This window comes from Schistocerca serialis, chromosome 1 (genome assembly GCF_023864345.2).
Source record: "Schistocerca serialis cubense isolate TAMUIC-IGC-003099 chromosome 1, iqSchSeri2.2, whole genome shotgun sequence".
In the NCBI taxonomy this organism is placed as follows: domain Eukaryota; kingdom Metazoa; phylum Arthropoda; class Insecta; order Orthoptera; family Acrididae; genus Schistocerca; species Schistocerca serialis.
In genome coordinates, this window is record NC_064638.1 from 176,421,282 (window position 1) to 176,436,954 (window position 15,673).

The window sequence follows — 15,673 nt, forward strand, 5'->3', positions numbered from 1 at the left end:
ACGGCCGCCAGGCTCTCCCTAATAATGAAAATATCTCATATACCCTAGGCGCCATCTTTCGACTTACGTCAGTCGCTGCTCTTTCAAATTCTTCTAGCAGTATCAGATCTCCCACCTCATTTTAATCTACGTCTTTCCATTGTATAATGTCGTTTTCTAGCTCATTTCCCTTGTTTAGTGCTTCTGTATATTTCTTTCAACTTCCAGCCTTCCTTCTTTTACTTAGTACTGGCTTACTATCTCAACTCTTAATACTTTTCCATCATCTACCCTTATCTCCAAAGCGCTCCTTAATTTTCCTTTGGCGGTACCTGTCTTTTCCATAGTGATGCACGTTTGGTAGTGCTTCATTTCTGGTGTAGCTCTTGCTTCTTTGCCATTTTCCACTTTCTAACAGTCTCAGTCTCATTTTTTAGACATCTGTATTCCCTTTTTCCTGCTTCATTTGCTATATTTTTATGGTTTCTTTCCATCAGTTACATTCAGTATCTAGTGAGTTGTCTAGAAATTTCTGCTACACCTTATCTTTTTACCTAAGTGATCCTCTGCTGCTTTCCCTACTTCATCTCTCAGAGCTACCCATTCGTCTTTTATTCTATCCTTTTTCTGTTTCTGTCCAATGGTGACTAATGTTCCCTCTGAAATCTCAAAATCTCTGGCTTCTTCAATTTATCCAGGTCTCAGCTCGTTAATTTCCTAACTTTTTGCAATGTCTTCAGTTTTAATACACGGTTCACAATCAAAAAATTATGGGCAGATTCCACACCTGCCTTGGAAATATTTTCAGTTTAAAATGCTTAGAAATCTTTTGTGTCTCTATTTTGCAACATGTCCGAAAACTTCCGTTGTCTGCAGGTACTTCCCGCGATTACAAAATTTCTTCATTATTCTTAAACCAAGTAACAGTAATGGTTCAAATGTGTTTGAAATTTTATGGGACTTAACTGCTAAGGTCACCAGTCCCTAAGCTTACACACTACCTAACCTAAATTATCCTAAGGACAAATACACACACCCATGCCCGAGGGAGGACTCGAACCTCCGCCGGGACCAGTCGCACAGTTCATGACTGTAGCGCCTAAGACTGCTCGGCTAATCCCGCGCGGTAACAGTAATGGTAGAACTGCGTTCGGTACAGAATTCTATCAGATGCTTCCCTCTTTCATCTCTTTCTGCCAGTATATGTCTCCTACTATTTATCCTTCTCTTCCTTTTCCTACTATCTGACAGCAATTCTCTCCGACGGTTAAATTTTCGTTTCTCTTAACTAACTGACACTTTATTTCTATGTTTTCATTATCTGCGGAGCTAGCAGACATGTAAATTTATTCTGCTGTGGTGGATGTTATCTCCATATTTAATTTGGATAAGATTATAGATGCCGGCCGCTGTGGCCGAACGGCAGGTTCGAATCCTGCCTCGGGCATGGATGTGTGTGATGCCCTTAGGTTAATTAGATTTAAGTAGTTTTAAGTTCTAGGGAATTGATGACCTCAGATGTTAAGTCCCATAGTGCTCAGAGCCACTTTGAACCAAGATTATAGATGTAGTGTGTTCTCTGCAATACCTTACCAACATTCCTATTTTCTTGTTCATTATTGGACTTATTCCTGCGTTTCTCCTATTTCATTTTCTGTTGTTAACTATGTTCTCACCTGGCCTTGTTCTCAGCGGCTATACTTTTAAGAAAGTTGTAAATAAAGTTGCACGTCTGCTTTTAGAAAGTACATAGATTTCTTCCTGTTAGTATCTGCAATAATACTTGGATAAGTAAAGACAGACATTGATAGAATCCGTCTGTCATTGTTGCTCGAAATTTCATTGAAGTCTAAATTGGCGACGGAATGAATGGTCTGAGCTTTCGTCACTCCGGAGACGTAAGACCCCAGACAATGGGCGCGCATTGAAGACGGGGCGCTCCGTGCTGCGCAGAAAAACACAAACACGGCAGGCGGCGCTCAGCTCTGGCTTTGTGCTGCGCCATTGTCCGAGTTGCGTGGGCGTTATTAATGGCGCGGATCAACGCTATAGTAAAGCAGTAGGGTGGGGGGGGGGTCTGGAGGAGGGGTGGAGGAGGGGCAGTACGTGCTGTTAATAAGACCCTAGCTCGTCTCCTACCAGTGTAGCGGTAATTTAACTTGGCAACTCAGTTGCAGAGATATAGTATACTCGAGAATTCACGTCGTTAACAACGTAACACAGCCGACACTTTCCATTGCGTTTGACCTGTAAGTAATTTTTGAGATACACGTGATAAATCCTACCTCAGTATTTGACATGAAACAATCCTCCTAACCTTGAATCTAAACGTGAACCCGAAAACCATCATGATAATTATGGACGTCTTTAAAGCATTTTTTGTGACGTCTCATCTGTGATATTTTGTCGGTGGAGTTCAGGTCATTTCTGTTTAACGTGGCTGCTCGCCAGGTCGCTACAATATTGCCGGCGGCTATGTTGCATCGCAAAATCTGGTCCCCGTCCGATCACCAAAGTTAAGCGATGTCAGGGCTTGTCAGTACTTGACTGGGTGATGGCTGGGTTACAACTGGTGCCGTTCGTTCTGGGATACTCACGTCGCCTGAGTGGCGTAGATCTGAAAGACTAGCACCGAGCCACTCCGCCATATACAGTGGCATTATGATTGTTACTGCAGGATGTAGCGCACACTAGTTCTAATAACTTACTACTGTAGCTACAGAAGCCGTGTGGGCACTCCCAGTACTGAAACTTTTTAATCAAAAATTGCATCTGTCCTCCCTATATGCAGTTCGCAGTACATTTCAAGTAAATGAGAACGACTCGTTACCTGTGGGCCTTCATCTCCGGATCTTCGGCCAAAGTTTGTTTAAACGTTTTTATAAGGTTTTATAAGGTGCTTGGCCTTGTCAAAAGTGCGACGTGCGACCATGCGTTCGTTCCTTTGCTGACAAGAAAGCCGAAGTTCTTCACTTCATCTACTACTTCGCCCCAGTTTTAATGTAAACTTTATCACTAATGCCATTTATTGAACTCCTCATTACTTCCATCTTTCTTTTGGTCACTGTCAAGCTACATTGTTTGGTTATTAGGTTGTCCAATCCATTCAGCTATTCGTGTAATTCCTCCTCATTTCTGGGACTAGTACGACGAAACAAAAAATTCGAAGCTTGACCCTCATCAGCCGAGATAACCGTACCGTAATGCTGTTCCATATATACACTATGTGATCAGAAGTATCCGGACACCCCTAGAACATACGTTTTTCATATTAGGTGCATTGTGCTGCCGCCTACTGCCAGGTACTCCACATCGGCCACCTCTGTAGTCATTAGACACCGTGAGAGGACACAATGGGGCGCTCCGCGGAACACACGGACTTCGAAAGTGGTCAGGTGATTGGGTTGTTTCATACGTCTGTACGCGAGATTTCCATACTCCTAAACATCTCTAGGTCCACTGTTTCAAATGTGATAGTGAAGTGGACACGTGAAGGGACACGTACACCACAAAAGCGTACAGGCCGACCTCATCTGCTGACTGACAGAGACCGCCGACAGTTGAAGAGGGTCGTAATGTGTAATAGGCAGAGATCTATCCAGACCATCACACAGGAATTCCAAACTGCACCAGGATCCACCACAGGTACAAGGAGAGTTGGGCAGGAGGTGAGAAAACTTGGATTTCACGGTCAAGCAGCTGCTCATAAGCCACACATCACGCCAGTAAATGCCAAACGACGCCTCGATTGGTGTAAGTAGCGTAAACACTGGAACAGTGGAAAAACATTGTCTGGAGTGACGAATCATTGTACACAATGTGGCGATAAGATGGCTGTGTGTGGGTATGGCAAATGGTGAACGTCATCTGCCAGCGTCTGTAGTGCCAACAGTAAAATTCGGAGGCTGTGGTGTTATGGTGTGGTCGGGTTTTTCATGGAGGCGGCTTGCACCCCTTGTTGTTTTGCGTGGCAATATCACAGGACAGGCCTACATTGATGTTTTGAGCACCTTGTTGCTTCCCACTGTTGAAGAGCATTTCGGGGTTGGCGATTGCATCTTTCAAGACGATGGAGTACCTGTTCATAATGCACGGCATGTGGCGGAGTGGTTACACGACAATAACATCCTTGTAATGGACTGGCCAGTACATAGCCCTGACGTGAATCCTATAGAACACCTTTGGGATGTTTTGGAAAGCCTAATTCGTGCCAGACCTCACCGACCGACATCGATACCTCCATCAGTGCAGCACTCTGTGAAGAATGGGCTGCCATTCCCCAAGAAACCTTTCAACACCTGATTGAATGTACGCCTGCGAGATTGGAAGCTGTCATCAAGGCTAAGGGGTGGGCCAGCACCATACTAAATGCCAGCTTTATCAATGGGGGGCGCCACGAACTTTTACGTCGTTTTCAGCCAGGTGTCCGGATACTACTGATGACATAGTGTACGAGTTGATTCAGCTGCCCTTAACAATCTCTTTTTATCTCTTTTTATGCAATTCGCAGTGTTACATTTGGCCTTCAAAAACAACGCAAGAGATTTTCGTATTCTCTCGCCGGCTACGAGCAAACTATTAGTCCTACAAAAATATGAACACGACGTTTTTGTTGGAACTTTAATGAAGTTAAAATTTTTATTGAGATTCGTTTTTGAGGCACGCCACGGTTTTCGAGTTATTCAAGAAAAACGTACAAAAGTTATTTGAAAATGCATCTCCACCCCCACATCCATCCCTCACCAGTCAGCATTCTTAGTATGTTGTTCGTGACACTCCGTTCTACCACCGTCCAAAAGTTTCCTACTACGCCAACTATTCCCGATATTCGACCTTTTTCGGCCTCTATTGATTGGGCCATTACGCTACCAGCATAGTCGAGTATATCGTTAACGTCATTAATTAAACCGTGCCCTTAAGAGTAATAAAAGCCAAATTTTCTATTGTAAAGGTCACGCTACAACTGCTTACTTTGACGGTTCGATCCAAACTTAACCCATGCCAGCACAGTAATTTCGTAGTCAGATGGCCTGACAAACATGCCATAATTTTTTACTTTATCCTGTCAAATTCACAAAATTGTTAGGTAACATTTGCACAAACGTCAATTTTACAATTTTTAAGAGCTCGACTAAGCCGGTGATGCAATTGCGCCAGTCAATGACGCCCAAAGAAAGTCGAATGTAGGAAATAATTAGTGCGGTCGCAAATTTTTGTACAGTATGAACAACATACTGGAAACGCTGACGGATGGGGGTTGAATGTGGGACTGGGGTGGGGGCGCGGTTGAAAGTTTCTTTTCTACATTTTTATTGAATAACTAAAAAACTATGACCTCTAGCGAGCAACGTATCCCAGTACAAATTTATACTACACTGAATTTCATACAAAAAGTTACCGTTCATTTCTTGTGTAGGACAAACAATTTACACGTACTGATCGAGAGAATATGAAAATCTGGCGCTAGAGGTCGTAGTTTTTTAGTTATTCAATAAAAATGTAAAAAAGGGACTTTCAACCGCGCCCCCACCCCCGTCCCACATTCAACCCCCCTCCGTCAGCGTTTCCAGTATGTTGTTCATACTGTACAAAAATTTGCGACCGCACTCATTATTTCCTATATTCGACTTTCTTTGGGCGTCATTGACTGGCGCAATTGCATCACCGGCTTAGTCGAGCTCTTAAAAATTGTAAAATTGACGTTTCTGCAAATATTACCTAACAATTTTTGAAGGCAAGGTATAACATGGCAGGTTGAATAAAACGATATAGGTGGGTGCAACTAAATCACCCTGGATATCGTGTCCCAAAAGGACTGGTCAATATTCAGGGATGTGAGAAAAACGATCATTTGAAGCAAAGAGGTCTAGTAAAGATGGACCTTCAAATGCATACCTTAAGAGCCATGAGCACTTCTTCATCTCCGATACTGTGAAACAAAGCTCTTATGCTGCAAGCTCTTTACGTCATATTTTTCGAGAGGATGTAGTATGAACAAAAAGAAAGAAAAATCGTCTAGTAAGCATGGGCTCTAAAATGCATTCCTTAACAGCTATGAGCTCTCGTTCAGTAGAAGATATTGAAGAATTACAGTTCGTTTCTGACTGCTTGTTTGCATTTAACTACGTTCGAGTGTACTTTATTTCTTTGCATCGAAAGCATAGGTAGATCATTGCCAGATTCTATGCACTTGCTTTCCAATGAGGACAATTACAATTTACTTTTTCTACCTTTCTTGATTTAATGCTTGCGATTTCGTTAAAAGGGTTCATCCCAAAGTAATTATTATATTGTTAAACACTATAAGAACTGTTAATCTATGCACAACGGATTACGCATGGAAGGACTCAAGTAACCAAGGAAGTTAGCAGATATTTGCCTTATAGTCAGATACGATCTGCCTTTCATTGACTTTACCAAAATTATTTACTGACTGATTATAATTCATCAGCTAGGTTAACTTATCAGGGTTACTATCACAAACAGTTTTCGGTCTGAAATTATTAGACTACGAAACCAAAAATGTGACATGCAAGCCATGACTCATTTAAAAACATAACTTTATTTATTGTCTCTTTTCGCAATGATGGAGCCTATCTCTAATGCAGTGGTCGAGTAATTTAAAATATGCACAGGAACAAGGTAGGAATATTATGTTGCTACTGTTCTTTCTGCTCACATGATGATCAGGCTCGTCATTCATTCTCATTCTACTGCAAATACTTTGAATTAAATAGGAAATGTGCTTAGTTGCTGGTACCATTTGATTTTGACGTTAACACGCGATGAAACACCATAATGTGGGATACGGGGCTAAGCAGACAAAAATAGTCTTGAATTGGGCACATATAAAATATATTACATCCTGCTAAATTCTTCATACGCTCATATTTGCCCTAGTATAAATTTCAACAAGAACAATCATTTTGTAGTGACTGTGCAGCCAACACCACGTTGGAAGCCAAAGCGGTACAATGGGACTCACCTCAGTCTGTCGTTCACGGAACATAATCAAAACTTCACGTGAGTCACATGCAAATCCTAGACTGAATTACCTCAAGAATGTCCATTGCCCATTGATCTGTGTACCCAACTCCACGTGGGTAGCCGGAAATCAGTGGCGCTTATATTTACCCACCCACGAACATAGTTCTCAGTTTTATTACAAAACTAAACTTCACACCCATTTCCGATCTGAACCTAATTCAGGATGCAAGTGGTCAAGTCTCCTTGCAGAATTCCTCACGTGGCAGTGTGGGGATTGTTGTGGCGTAACAAGCTAGCTACGCCACACTGAGAAGGGAGCCGAAAGGCACGCGTACACGCACGCCGACTGGCGTCAAGTCTGGAACAGGATAAGTATTGAATTCTAATAAGAAAAGTATGCAGCTCCTCGAATACTTAACTTTATTCTATCCTTGTGGTACATCGCTCTTGATAATACAAATAAGACTATCTTCAGATACGGTTAATGGCGCCTTGCTAGGTCGTAGTCATGGACTTAGCTGAAGGCTATTCTAACTGTTTCTCGGCAAATGAGAGAAAGGCTTCGTCAGTGTAGTCGCTAGCAAAGTCGTCGTACAACTGGGGCGAGTGCTATATCGTATCTCGAGACCTGTCTTGTGGTGGCGCTCGGTCTGCGATCACACAGTGGCGATACGCGGGTCCGACATCTACTAAATGGACCGCGGCCGATTTAAGCTACCACCTAGCAAGTGTGGTGTCTGGCGGTGACACCACAGGGATGATGACCACCGGACCAGAAACAGAAAATTGGCAAAGAATTTCACACGCCAGTTTGCATAAATATTTCACACAATTCACGCGAAAAATCCCTAACCAGAAATAATACTATAATCTCTCCTATATTTTGTTGTATCGTGGCGACCACCTGGTTGTATAAAACACTCTGGGTTAAGCCCATGCTATAAAGCAAGTTCGTTTAATATTTAGCAAACTAATTTACGTTAATCATTAAAGGGAAGATAGCTGTTGACAGAATTCAATTAAAACCAAACGTGCTGAAGGCACCTCGAGATTGACTTTGGATTACTGGTTTCTATTGTGCTTCTTGATCTCAACAAAATACCAAACTTCTAACCACTGAATTTATCTGTAAAATTACTACAAAATGTGGTCACTATATAACGGTCACTATAATTTTGATGAAAAAGAACAGATTAGTAATCCTAACAATAATACACCTCACCCTCTTCAAATTTCTCAAACTCTATCACGGAGTCCATCACAAATTCCGTCCATCCTCTAGCCAGACTAGGAACCGAATGCCGAAAAATGGCGGAGGAACCCTGTTGGACACTCTGATCTTCCCTAAGGGGAGGGGGAGGGTGATCTTATCAACACTCGAAGACTCTGCTGCTACAGGTGCACAAGTGTTGGGTTGCCACCAAAATCTAAGTTAAGCATTCATCTCTGTCCTATAACTGTTCTGCAGACGAACAGACAATCAAAACACTCATTCTATGATTTGTAGAAAGACAATAAGGATAAGAGAAAGAACGTACATAATGAAATAATTAAAAGAGGAAACATGTGGCGTCCGTCCCTTCTTCAGAGGGTCATTGTACCATATTACACTTATAAGAATGGCTAATGCGTCACGTAAGATCACTATGGCAGGTTACAATGTGACATATTAATGAGACGGAACCGTTACTTCCGTCTCAAGGTGTGTCCCATACTGACGAAATTGAACATATGCTCCTAGCTCCTAAGGTGTGCATGTTACAGCTCATGTTTACAGGACATTTTTGCACGGAATAATCGTTCATGAACCAAAACACTGGCACCATTGACCACAGCGACATTAAAGGCCGCCTCGTGGCGTTGTAGCCAGGTGACGCTGTAATGAAACTACGAGGGCGTGCTGAAGAGTAATGCCTCCGAATTTTTTATGTGAAAACTCTAAATTAAGGGCTGTCGGTCGTGGCCGGCACTTGGATGGGTGACCTTCCAGGTCTCCATGCGTTGTTTCCATTTTTCGGGGTGCATTCATGCTCGTCATGCCAATTGAGGAGCTACTCGACCGACTAGTAACGGCTCCCGTCAAAGTAAACCATCGTTACGACCGGGAGAGCGGTTTGCTGACCACACACCCCTCCTATCCGCCTCTTCAACTGAGGATGACACGGCGGTCGGATGGTCCCGATGGGCCATTTGTGGCCTGAAGACGGAGTGAGTGCTAAATCCTTTTAATTAAAACGAAAGTTACTACTGTAATATTCTACATCTTTAGTATTAATGTCTATATACACGGCCCAGTCACACTATTATGATCTCCAGCTATGCTCGACGTCAACGAGAATATGAACTCACAGACGGCAATTGGCAGCACTAGCAGTGGAGGACACATTAAACGGTTCGAGACGACGCGGAAAACAGTGCAGTTGTTGTAATATGGATACTGAGCGATTTATCTGACTTCATAAACGGCCTGATCACTGTATTTCGGCCAAGCCGGAAAACATCATTTCCGACGCAGCTAAGTTCGTATACTGTTCGTTTGCCGCCGTGGTTACAGTATACCACCCGCAGCATAATGGGGCTTTTCAAAACCAGCGCCGAGGCAACTGTGGTGCCCCCTGAGCCATAGATGACAGGGCTGAACGACATCTGCAGAGGTGTGTAGGAAGAATAAACGTGCAACTGTTGAGAAACTGACTGCCCAGATGAACTAGGGGGCTACCGGTTGTGTCTCCTCGACGATCGTTCAGCAATCGTTGCTGCGTGTGGGTCTCCGCAACAGGTACCTGGTTCATGCACCCATGCTGACTGCATAGGCGATGAGGGCTGAAATCTGCACGCCAATACCAAAACTACACGTCCACTGAAAGGCGACAGGTGGCGTTTTCAGATGAATCACGTTTGATACTCCATCAGAAGGGGGAAAAAAACAAACAACCGGCAACAATCGTTGAAAGGATTCAGACCGGAGGAGGGAACGTTATTGTCTGGGGTAATGTTTTCTTGGAATTGCCTGGGTGGAAGGCAGATTGGGTCAACACGAGTATGCACCCTTTCGTGGTGTACGTTTTTCCTCAGCACGGTAACAACTACCAGCAGGAGAACGCAAACTGTCACTCTACTCGCAGTGTACGTGCTTTGTTCAAAGAGCACCACGATGAGTTTAGCGCACACCAAACTCCCTGAATTTAGATCCAATCGAGAATCTGTGGGACCACCTAGATCGGGCTGTTCGCGCCGTGGGTCCTCATCGGAGAAACCTGGCGTAGCTGGCCACGGGACTGGAGTCGGCATGGCCCCACGGCCCTGTCGGTACCTTCCAGATCGTCACTGACTCTCTTCCTGCACGTCCGCACTGCCATAGGTGGTTATTCAGACATCTAACAGATGGTCAGATCATTGTTACTGGACAGTGCTGAACCGTGCGTGGCTCGTGCTCGTGCCACATCTCATTTGACATCCCGTTTTTACTGTACTACCAACTCGTTATGTTAATTTCAATTTCTGGTGTCACTAAGTTGCCGCCTTGCCTGCCCGTCAGCGGCAGTAGCGGCGCTTATTGATATAAGCCCTGGCGTATCATCTTTGCTCATTGTTATTACTTCCCGGTTGTCGTGTGTTCGGATCTGCCATGAAGGGGGAACGCGCCTGTAGTGCAGTTCGGACCTGGAAGTCGTAGAGTTGGGACTCGGCGGAAGGCGGTCGGATACGAGTAGGAGCAGTAGTGAGGCTTGGATAGCCATGACTCGCCCGACCGTTGCCGGCACACATGACTTGAACTGGGGACGGTCTTCGTTGATCGTCGGTTAGTCGTCTCACCGGACGACGTGTATTTGCTCGCCGGTCGCTTATGGTTTGGCGGTGTGAACCACACATCCCTAAAATTCTCTCAATAAACCAAAGCCGACCATTCGCTTTCCCTACCACAATCCTCACATTCTCTTTCCATTTCATATCGCTTCACAAGGTTACGCCCAGATATTTAAACGACGTGACTGTGTCAAGGAGGACACTACTAACACTATCCGAACACTACAGGTTTGCTTTTCCCACTCATCCGCATTAAATTACATTCTTTTACATTTAGAGGGAGCTGTCATTCATCACAACAACTAGAAACGTCGTCTAAGTCATCTTGTATCCTCCTACAGTCGCTCATCTTCGACACCTTCCCACACACCGCAGCATCATCGGCAAACAATCACAGGTTGCTGGCCATCCTGCCTGGCAGATCTTTTATGTATACAGAAGCCCGCATCTCGTGGTCGTGCGGTAGCGTTCTCGCTTCCCACGCCCTGGTTCCCGGGTTCGATTCCCGGCGGGGTCAGGGATTTTCTCTGCCTCGTGATGGCTGGGTGTTGTGTGATGTCCTTAGGTAAGTTAGGTTTAAGTAGTTCTAAGTTCTAGGGGACTGATGACCATAGATGTTAAGTCCCATAGTGCTCAGAGTCATTTTTTTTATGTATACAGAAAATAATGGCGGTCGCATCACAATTACCGGCCTTTGTGGCCGAGCGGTTCTAGGTGCTTCAGTACGGAACGGTGCTCCTGCTACGGTCGCAGGTTCGAATCCTGCCTCGGGCTTGGATGTGTGCGATGTTCTTAGGTTAGTTAGGTTTAAGTAGTTCTCAGTCGCGGGGACTGATGATCTCAGATGTTTAGCCCCATAGCACTCAGAACCATTTGAAACACTTTTTCGTATTAAAGTTTCCCGGGAAACTCCTGACGATACCCTTGTCTCTGATGAATATCCACTATCGAGGACAGCGTACTGGGTTCTCTTATCTAAGTAGAGTTCGAGCCACTCACATATCTAGCAACCTGTTCGATATGCTCGTACTTTCATTAACAGTCTACAGTGGAACACCTCGTGAAATGCTTTTCGTAAATCTAGAAGTCCTGTTTCTGCCGTATCATTGCTCAGTCACCGCTTTTAGCATTGGTTGCATTCTTCGTCCTAGTGTTTGTGAAATTCTGTGTAGGTTGTGATGTCGACTGCTCAGTTATTTTAGTGCTGTCTCCGTGCTGGTGTGCGAGGAATCGGTCGGTTGGCGTGGAGCAGCGAGGACGTCTCCGCGGGGCGTATTTTGGTCGAGCCCGCTGGCGGTCTCTATGCAGTGTTGGAGTGTCCGGCGCTGTTCCCATTGCTACTAGACCCGTGGCTCACCGAACCTGGACACGAAAGTTGAGTTTGGATTTAATTTACCAGCAACTCAAGACTGTTCGCATTGTGCTGTTTGGTTGTCGTTGTTGGCTGTTGCGACATTCCCGCTAGCAATAATGTGTGTGTTCGAGTTGGCGAAGGTTTAGCCACTGTTCAGTGGAGTCTAACTGAATTTCGTTATTTGCAATTCAAGTGCACCAGCGGAATTTTCTGCCTTGTGGCCGTTAACGTTCCTGTTACCTGCCCTGGCCGTTGACGTAAATTCTGGCAGTGTCCTTTCCTCACCATGTTGTCACTGTCCAGCACGGTGTGTACTTTGACAGCTTAGTGTATGCTTGGTTGTGGGCGTCCATGCCTTTTTACGTTTTGCATTGAACTTCCGGTTTTGTACCAAGTTACCTTGTTGGTGGGTTCGTTGACTGTCTGTTGGTTGGGTTGTCATCGGATCGAGAATGGTTGGGCCGACTACCTGTCACACCTAAGTGAACGTTAGTATTTCAAGTGCTGGCCGACCCCTGAAACCTCTGAGCGCCGTTAGCTGCACTGCCTTTTCTTATTTTCTGTTGTGTGTATTTATGTGGCTTATAGCTGATGGTTTTGGATTAAAGTTGAATTGTTTTTAGTGGTGTTTTAGATCATTGGTCTTCAGCCAATTTAAAATTAAAGTTCCTTGCCTGTCAAGTGTTAGATTGTTTGGGGCCTGTAGCCTAATTTAAGATTAGGCTTTGCTGTTTAAATTTATTCTACCTTCAGTTTTAAGCCATGGGGGGCCTTCAGCCGTTTTTAAATGAGGGATCTTTGTCTTTCGAGCATCAGACTGTTTGGGGCCTTCAGCCTAATTGAGGATAAGGCCTTCTGAATTGTGTCTTTTTATTTAATTTTACCTTGAGTCTTAAATCATCGGCCTTCAGCCGTCTTTAAATTAAGGTTGTTGCTTTTCAAGTGTTAGATTTTTGGGCCTTCAGCCAAACTATAGAACTTACTAAACGTGGGGCCTTTTGCCTTCTAAATATTCTTTTTAACGTCTGAATTTTGTGTTACTGTCTTTTAGCCCTTTTTTGTAATTAAAGTGGTTGTGCCGTTAAGGCATAAGATAGTGTGGCGTATTCAGCCGATAACTAAGTTCAAGAATTTGTACTTTAATGTTTGGTCAAATAAATAAAGTTATATGTGTTCGTGTGTAACTGACAGCCGCTCATTTTGGCCCCTTTCCACATTTTCAACTACCTGTCCTGTCCTGCAGGTTTAGCAGTGTGTTTACTGCCCCCGTGCTTTAGAATGTTTCATATTATAGCGTGTAACATGGCGGTGTGTAGCGCAACTATGTTGGTGCGTGGGAAACAGCCGTAATAGAGTTGCGAATTCGAAGAGATCGTCCACACATACGGAGTACCTCTCATTCAGCATGACAATGCGAGATGACTCACGTGCTCTGTGACATCTGCAACAATCCGATGCTTCGGTTCATTGTTGTCGAGCCAAAATGTTATGACCACTTGCTTAATAGCGTGATGATCCACTTCTGAGCGCAATAGAGCAGCGCCTCTGTGTGACAAAGGTCGACAAGCACGAGGGTTTTCCGTAAAATAAGGTTCCCATGGCGCTACAGTACTGAAAAGCGCCGTTACGGTGGATCTCGCGATTCTGCAGTGTACCTTTGTTCCCCCACTCCAAATCCCCTCCCTAGCAAGCTGCGTACCGAGCTAAGTCTTGGCTTGGCAGCCGTACGTGACGGATCTGATCCTCGCTTCGCCCGCCAGGTGTGAGCTACGATCTGTGATCCGTTTCCTGTGTGCAAAAAAACGTTGTGCCGGCAGAAATCCATTCCCAGCTGTGCGAAATCTACGGGGACAAATGTATGAGCGTACAATACGTGCGCAAATGATGCAGAGAGTTGAAGAACGGGCGTACTGACGTCCATGATGAGGAGCGCTCCGTACGGCCATCTGTTTCTGACGAAACAATCGCAAAAGTGTAGACAGCGGTGCTCTCAGATCGAAGAGTGAAGATTCGTGAGCTCTCCGAAATGATCCCTGATGTCAGCAAAACCTCTATTGACAAGATTTTGACGTAGCATCTAGGATATGCTAAGGTTTGCGCAAGGTGGGTGTCAAGAATGTTGACCAAAGTATTGAAGCTGCCCAAAACTTCCTGACGATCACGTAACACGTGGCTAGGAATACCTCAACTCCATCGACACTGGAGACGAGACTTGGGTGCACTACCGTACACTCGAAACCAAAGAACACCCCAAACAATGGAAGAACCTAGAGTCGCCGAGATCGCCGAGATCGCGAAAATTAAAAAACAAACGCGAAGTGTCGGCAAAGTGATGGAAACACTGTTTCGGGACAGGAAGGAGGTATTTTTGTGCGAGTTCTTGCCCACCGGTACAACAATCAACGCTGCCGGGTACTGCGAGACACTGAAAAAATTGCGCCGTGCAATTGAAAACAAGAGGAGGGGTATGCTGCCCAAGGGGGTGCGTTTGCATCAGGCTCGACAGCACACCGCTGAATCCATCAACGAGCTCATCGCAAAATTTGGATGGGGTATTGTCAAACATCCACCCTACAGCACGGACTTAGCCTCAAGTCATTTCGGCGACAGACAAGAGCTGGAAGAAGCGATTCTAAGGTATCTGCGCGGCTTGGCGGCAGATTCTTTTGACTCGTATTAATCTCAGTGGAAACTATGCAGAAAAGTAGGTTAAAGTCTGAACTTTCCAAAAATGGACGCATTCATGAAATAAACATTTTTTACACTACGAAAAAAAATTGGGAACCTTATTTTACGGACACCCCTCGTACTTGGTAAGTTTTCGTAGGCGGGTAGCGCAAGATTTCTACGCACGGGTCACGTAAGTCCCGAAAATTGTGGCCGTTTCGTGTATCGGCACTGAGTTGGCACCCTATTGCGTCCCAGATGTAATCCGTCACGTTTGAATGAGGCAAAATTTTAGCCGAGATGTCGATGTGTCTTCGCTATCATGTTCCTCAAACCACTGCAGCACGATTCTAGCCTCGTAACACAAAATGTTATCGCGCTGGAAGATGGCCTCAGCGTCACCGGAGACATCAACTGGTCAAATGGTACCCTCTACCATTCCTAGTCGTTGCCTTTCCTGTGCAACTCTCAGATAGAGCAAGGGAACAACGGCCGTTTATTTGCCTCCGGATGAGCCCTAATTCCTCCTATCTTCGTGGTCCTTAGGAGAAATGTGTGTTGGCGGGAGTAGGATAGTTCTGTAGTCAGCTTCAATGTCGGTTTCTTAAATTTTCTCAGTAGCGTTCCTCAAAAAGAACGTTGCCTTCCCTTGAGGAATTCCTATTTGAGTTCCCGAAGCCTCTCCACAATACTCACGTGTTATCTGAGCCTACCGATAGCAAATCTACCATCCTGCCTCTGAACTGCTTCAATGTCTTCCTTTAATCCGATCTGGTGCGGTCCCAAACACTCGAGCAAATTCTCAAGAACAGATCGCACGAGCGTCCGATATGCGGTCTCCTTTACATGTGAACCACACATCCCTAAAATTCTCTCAGT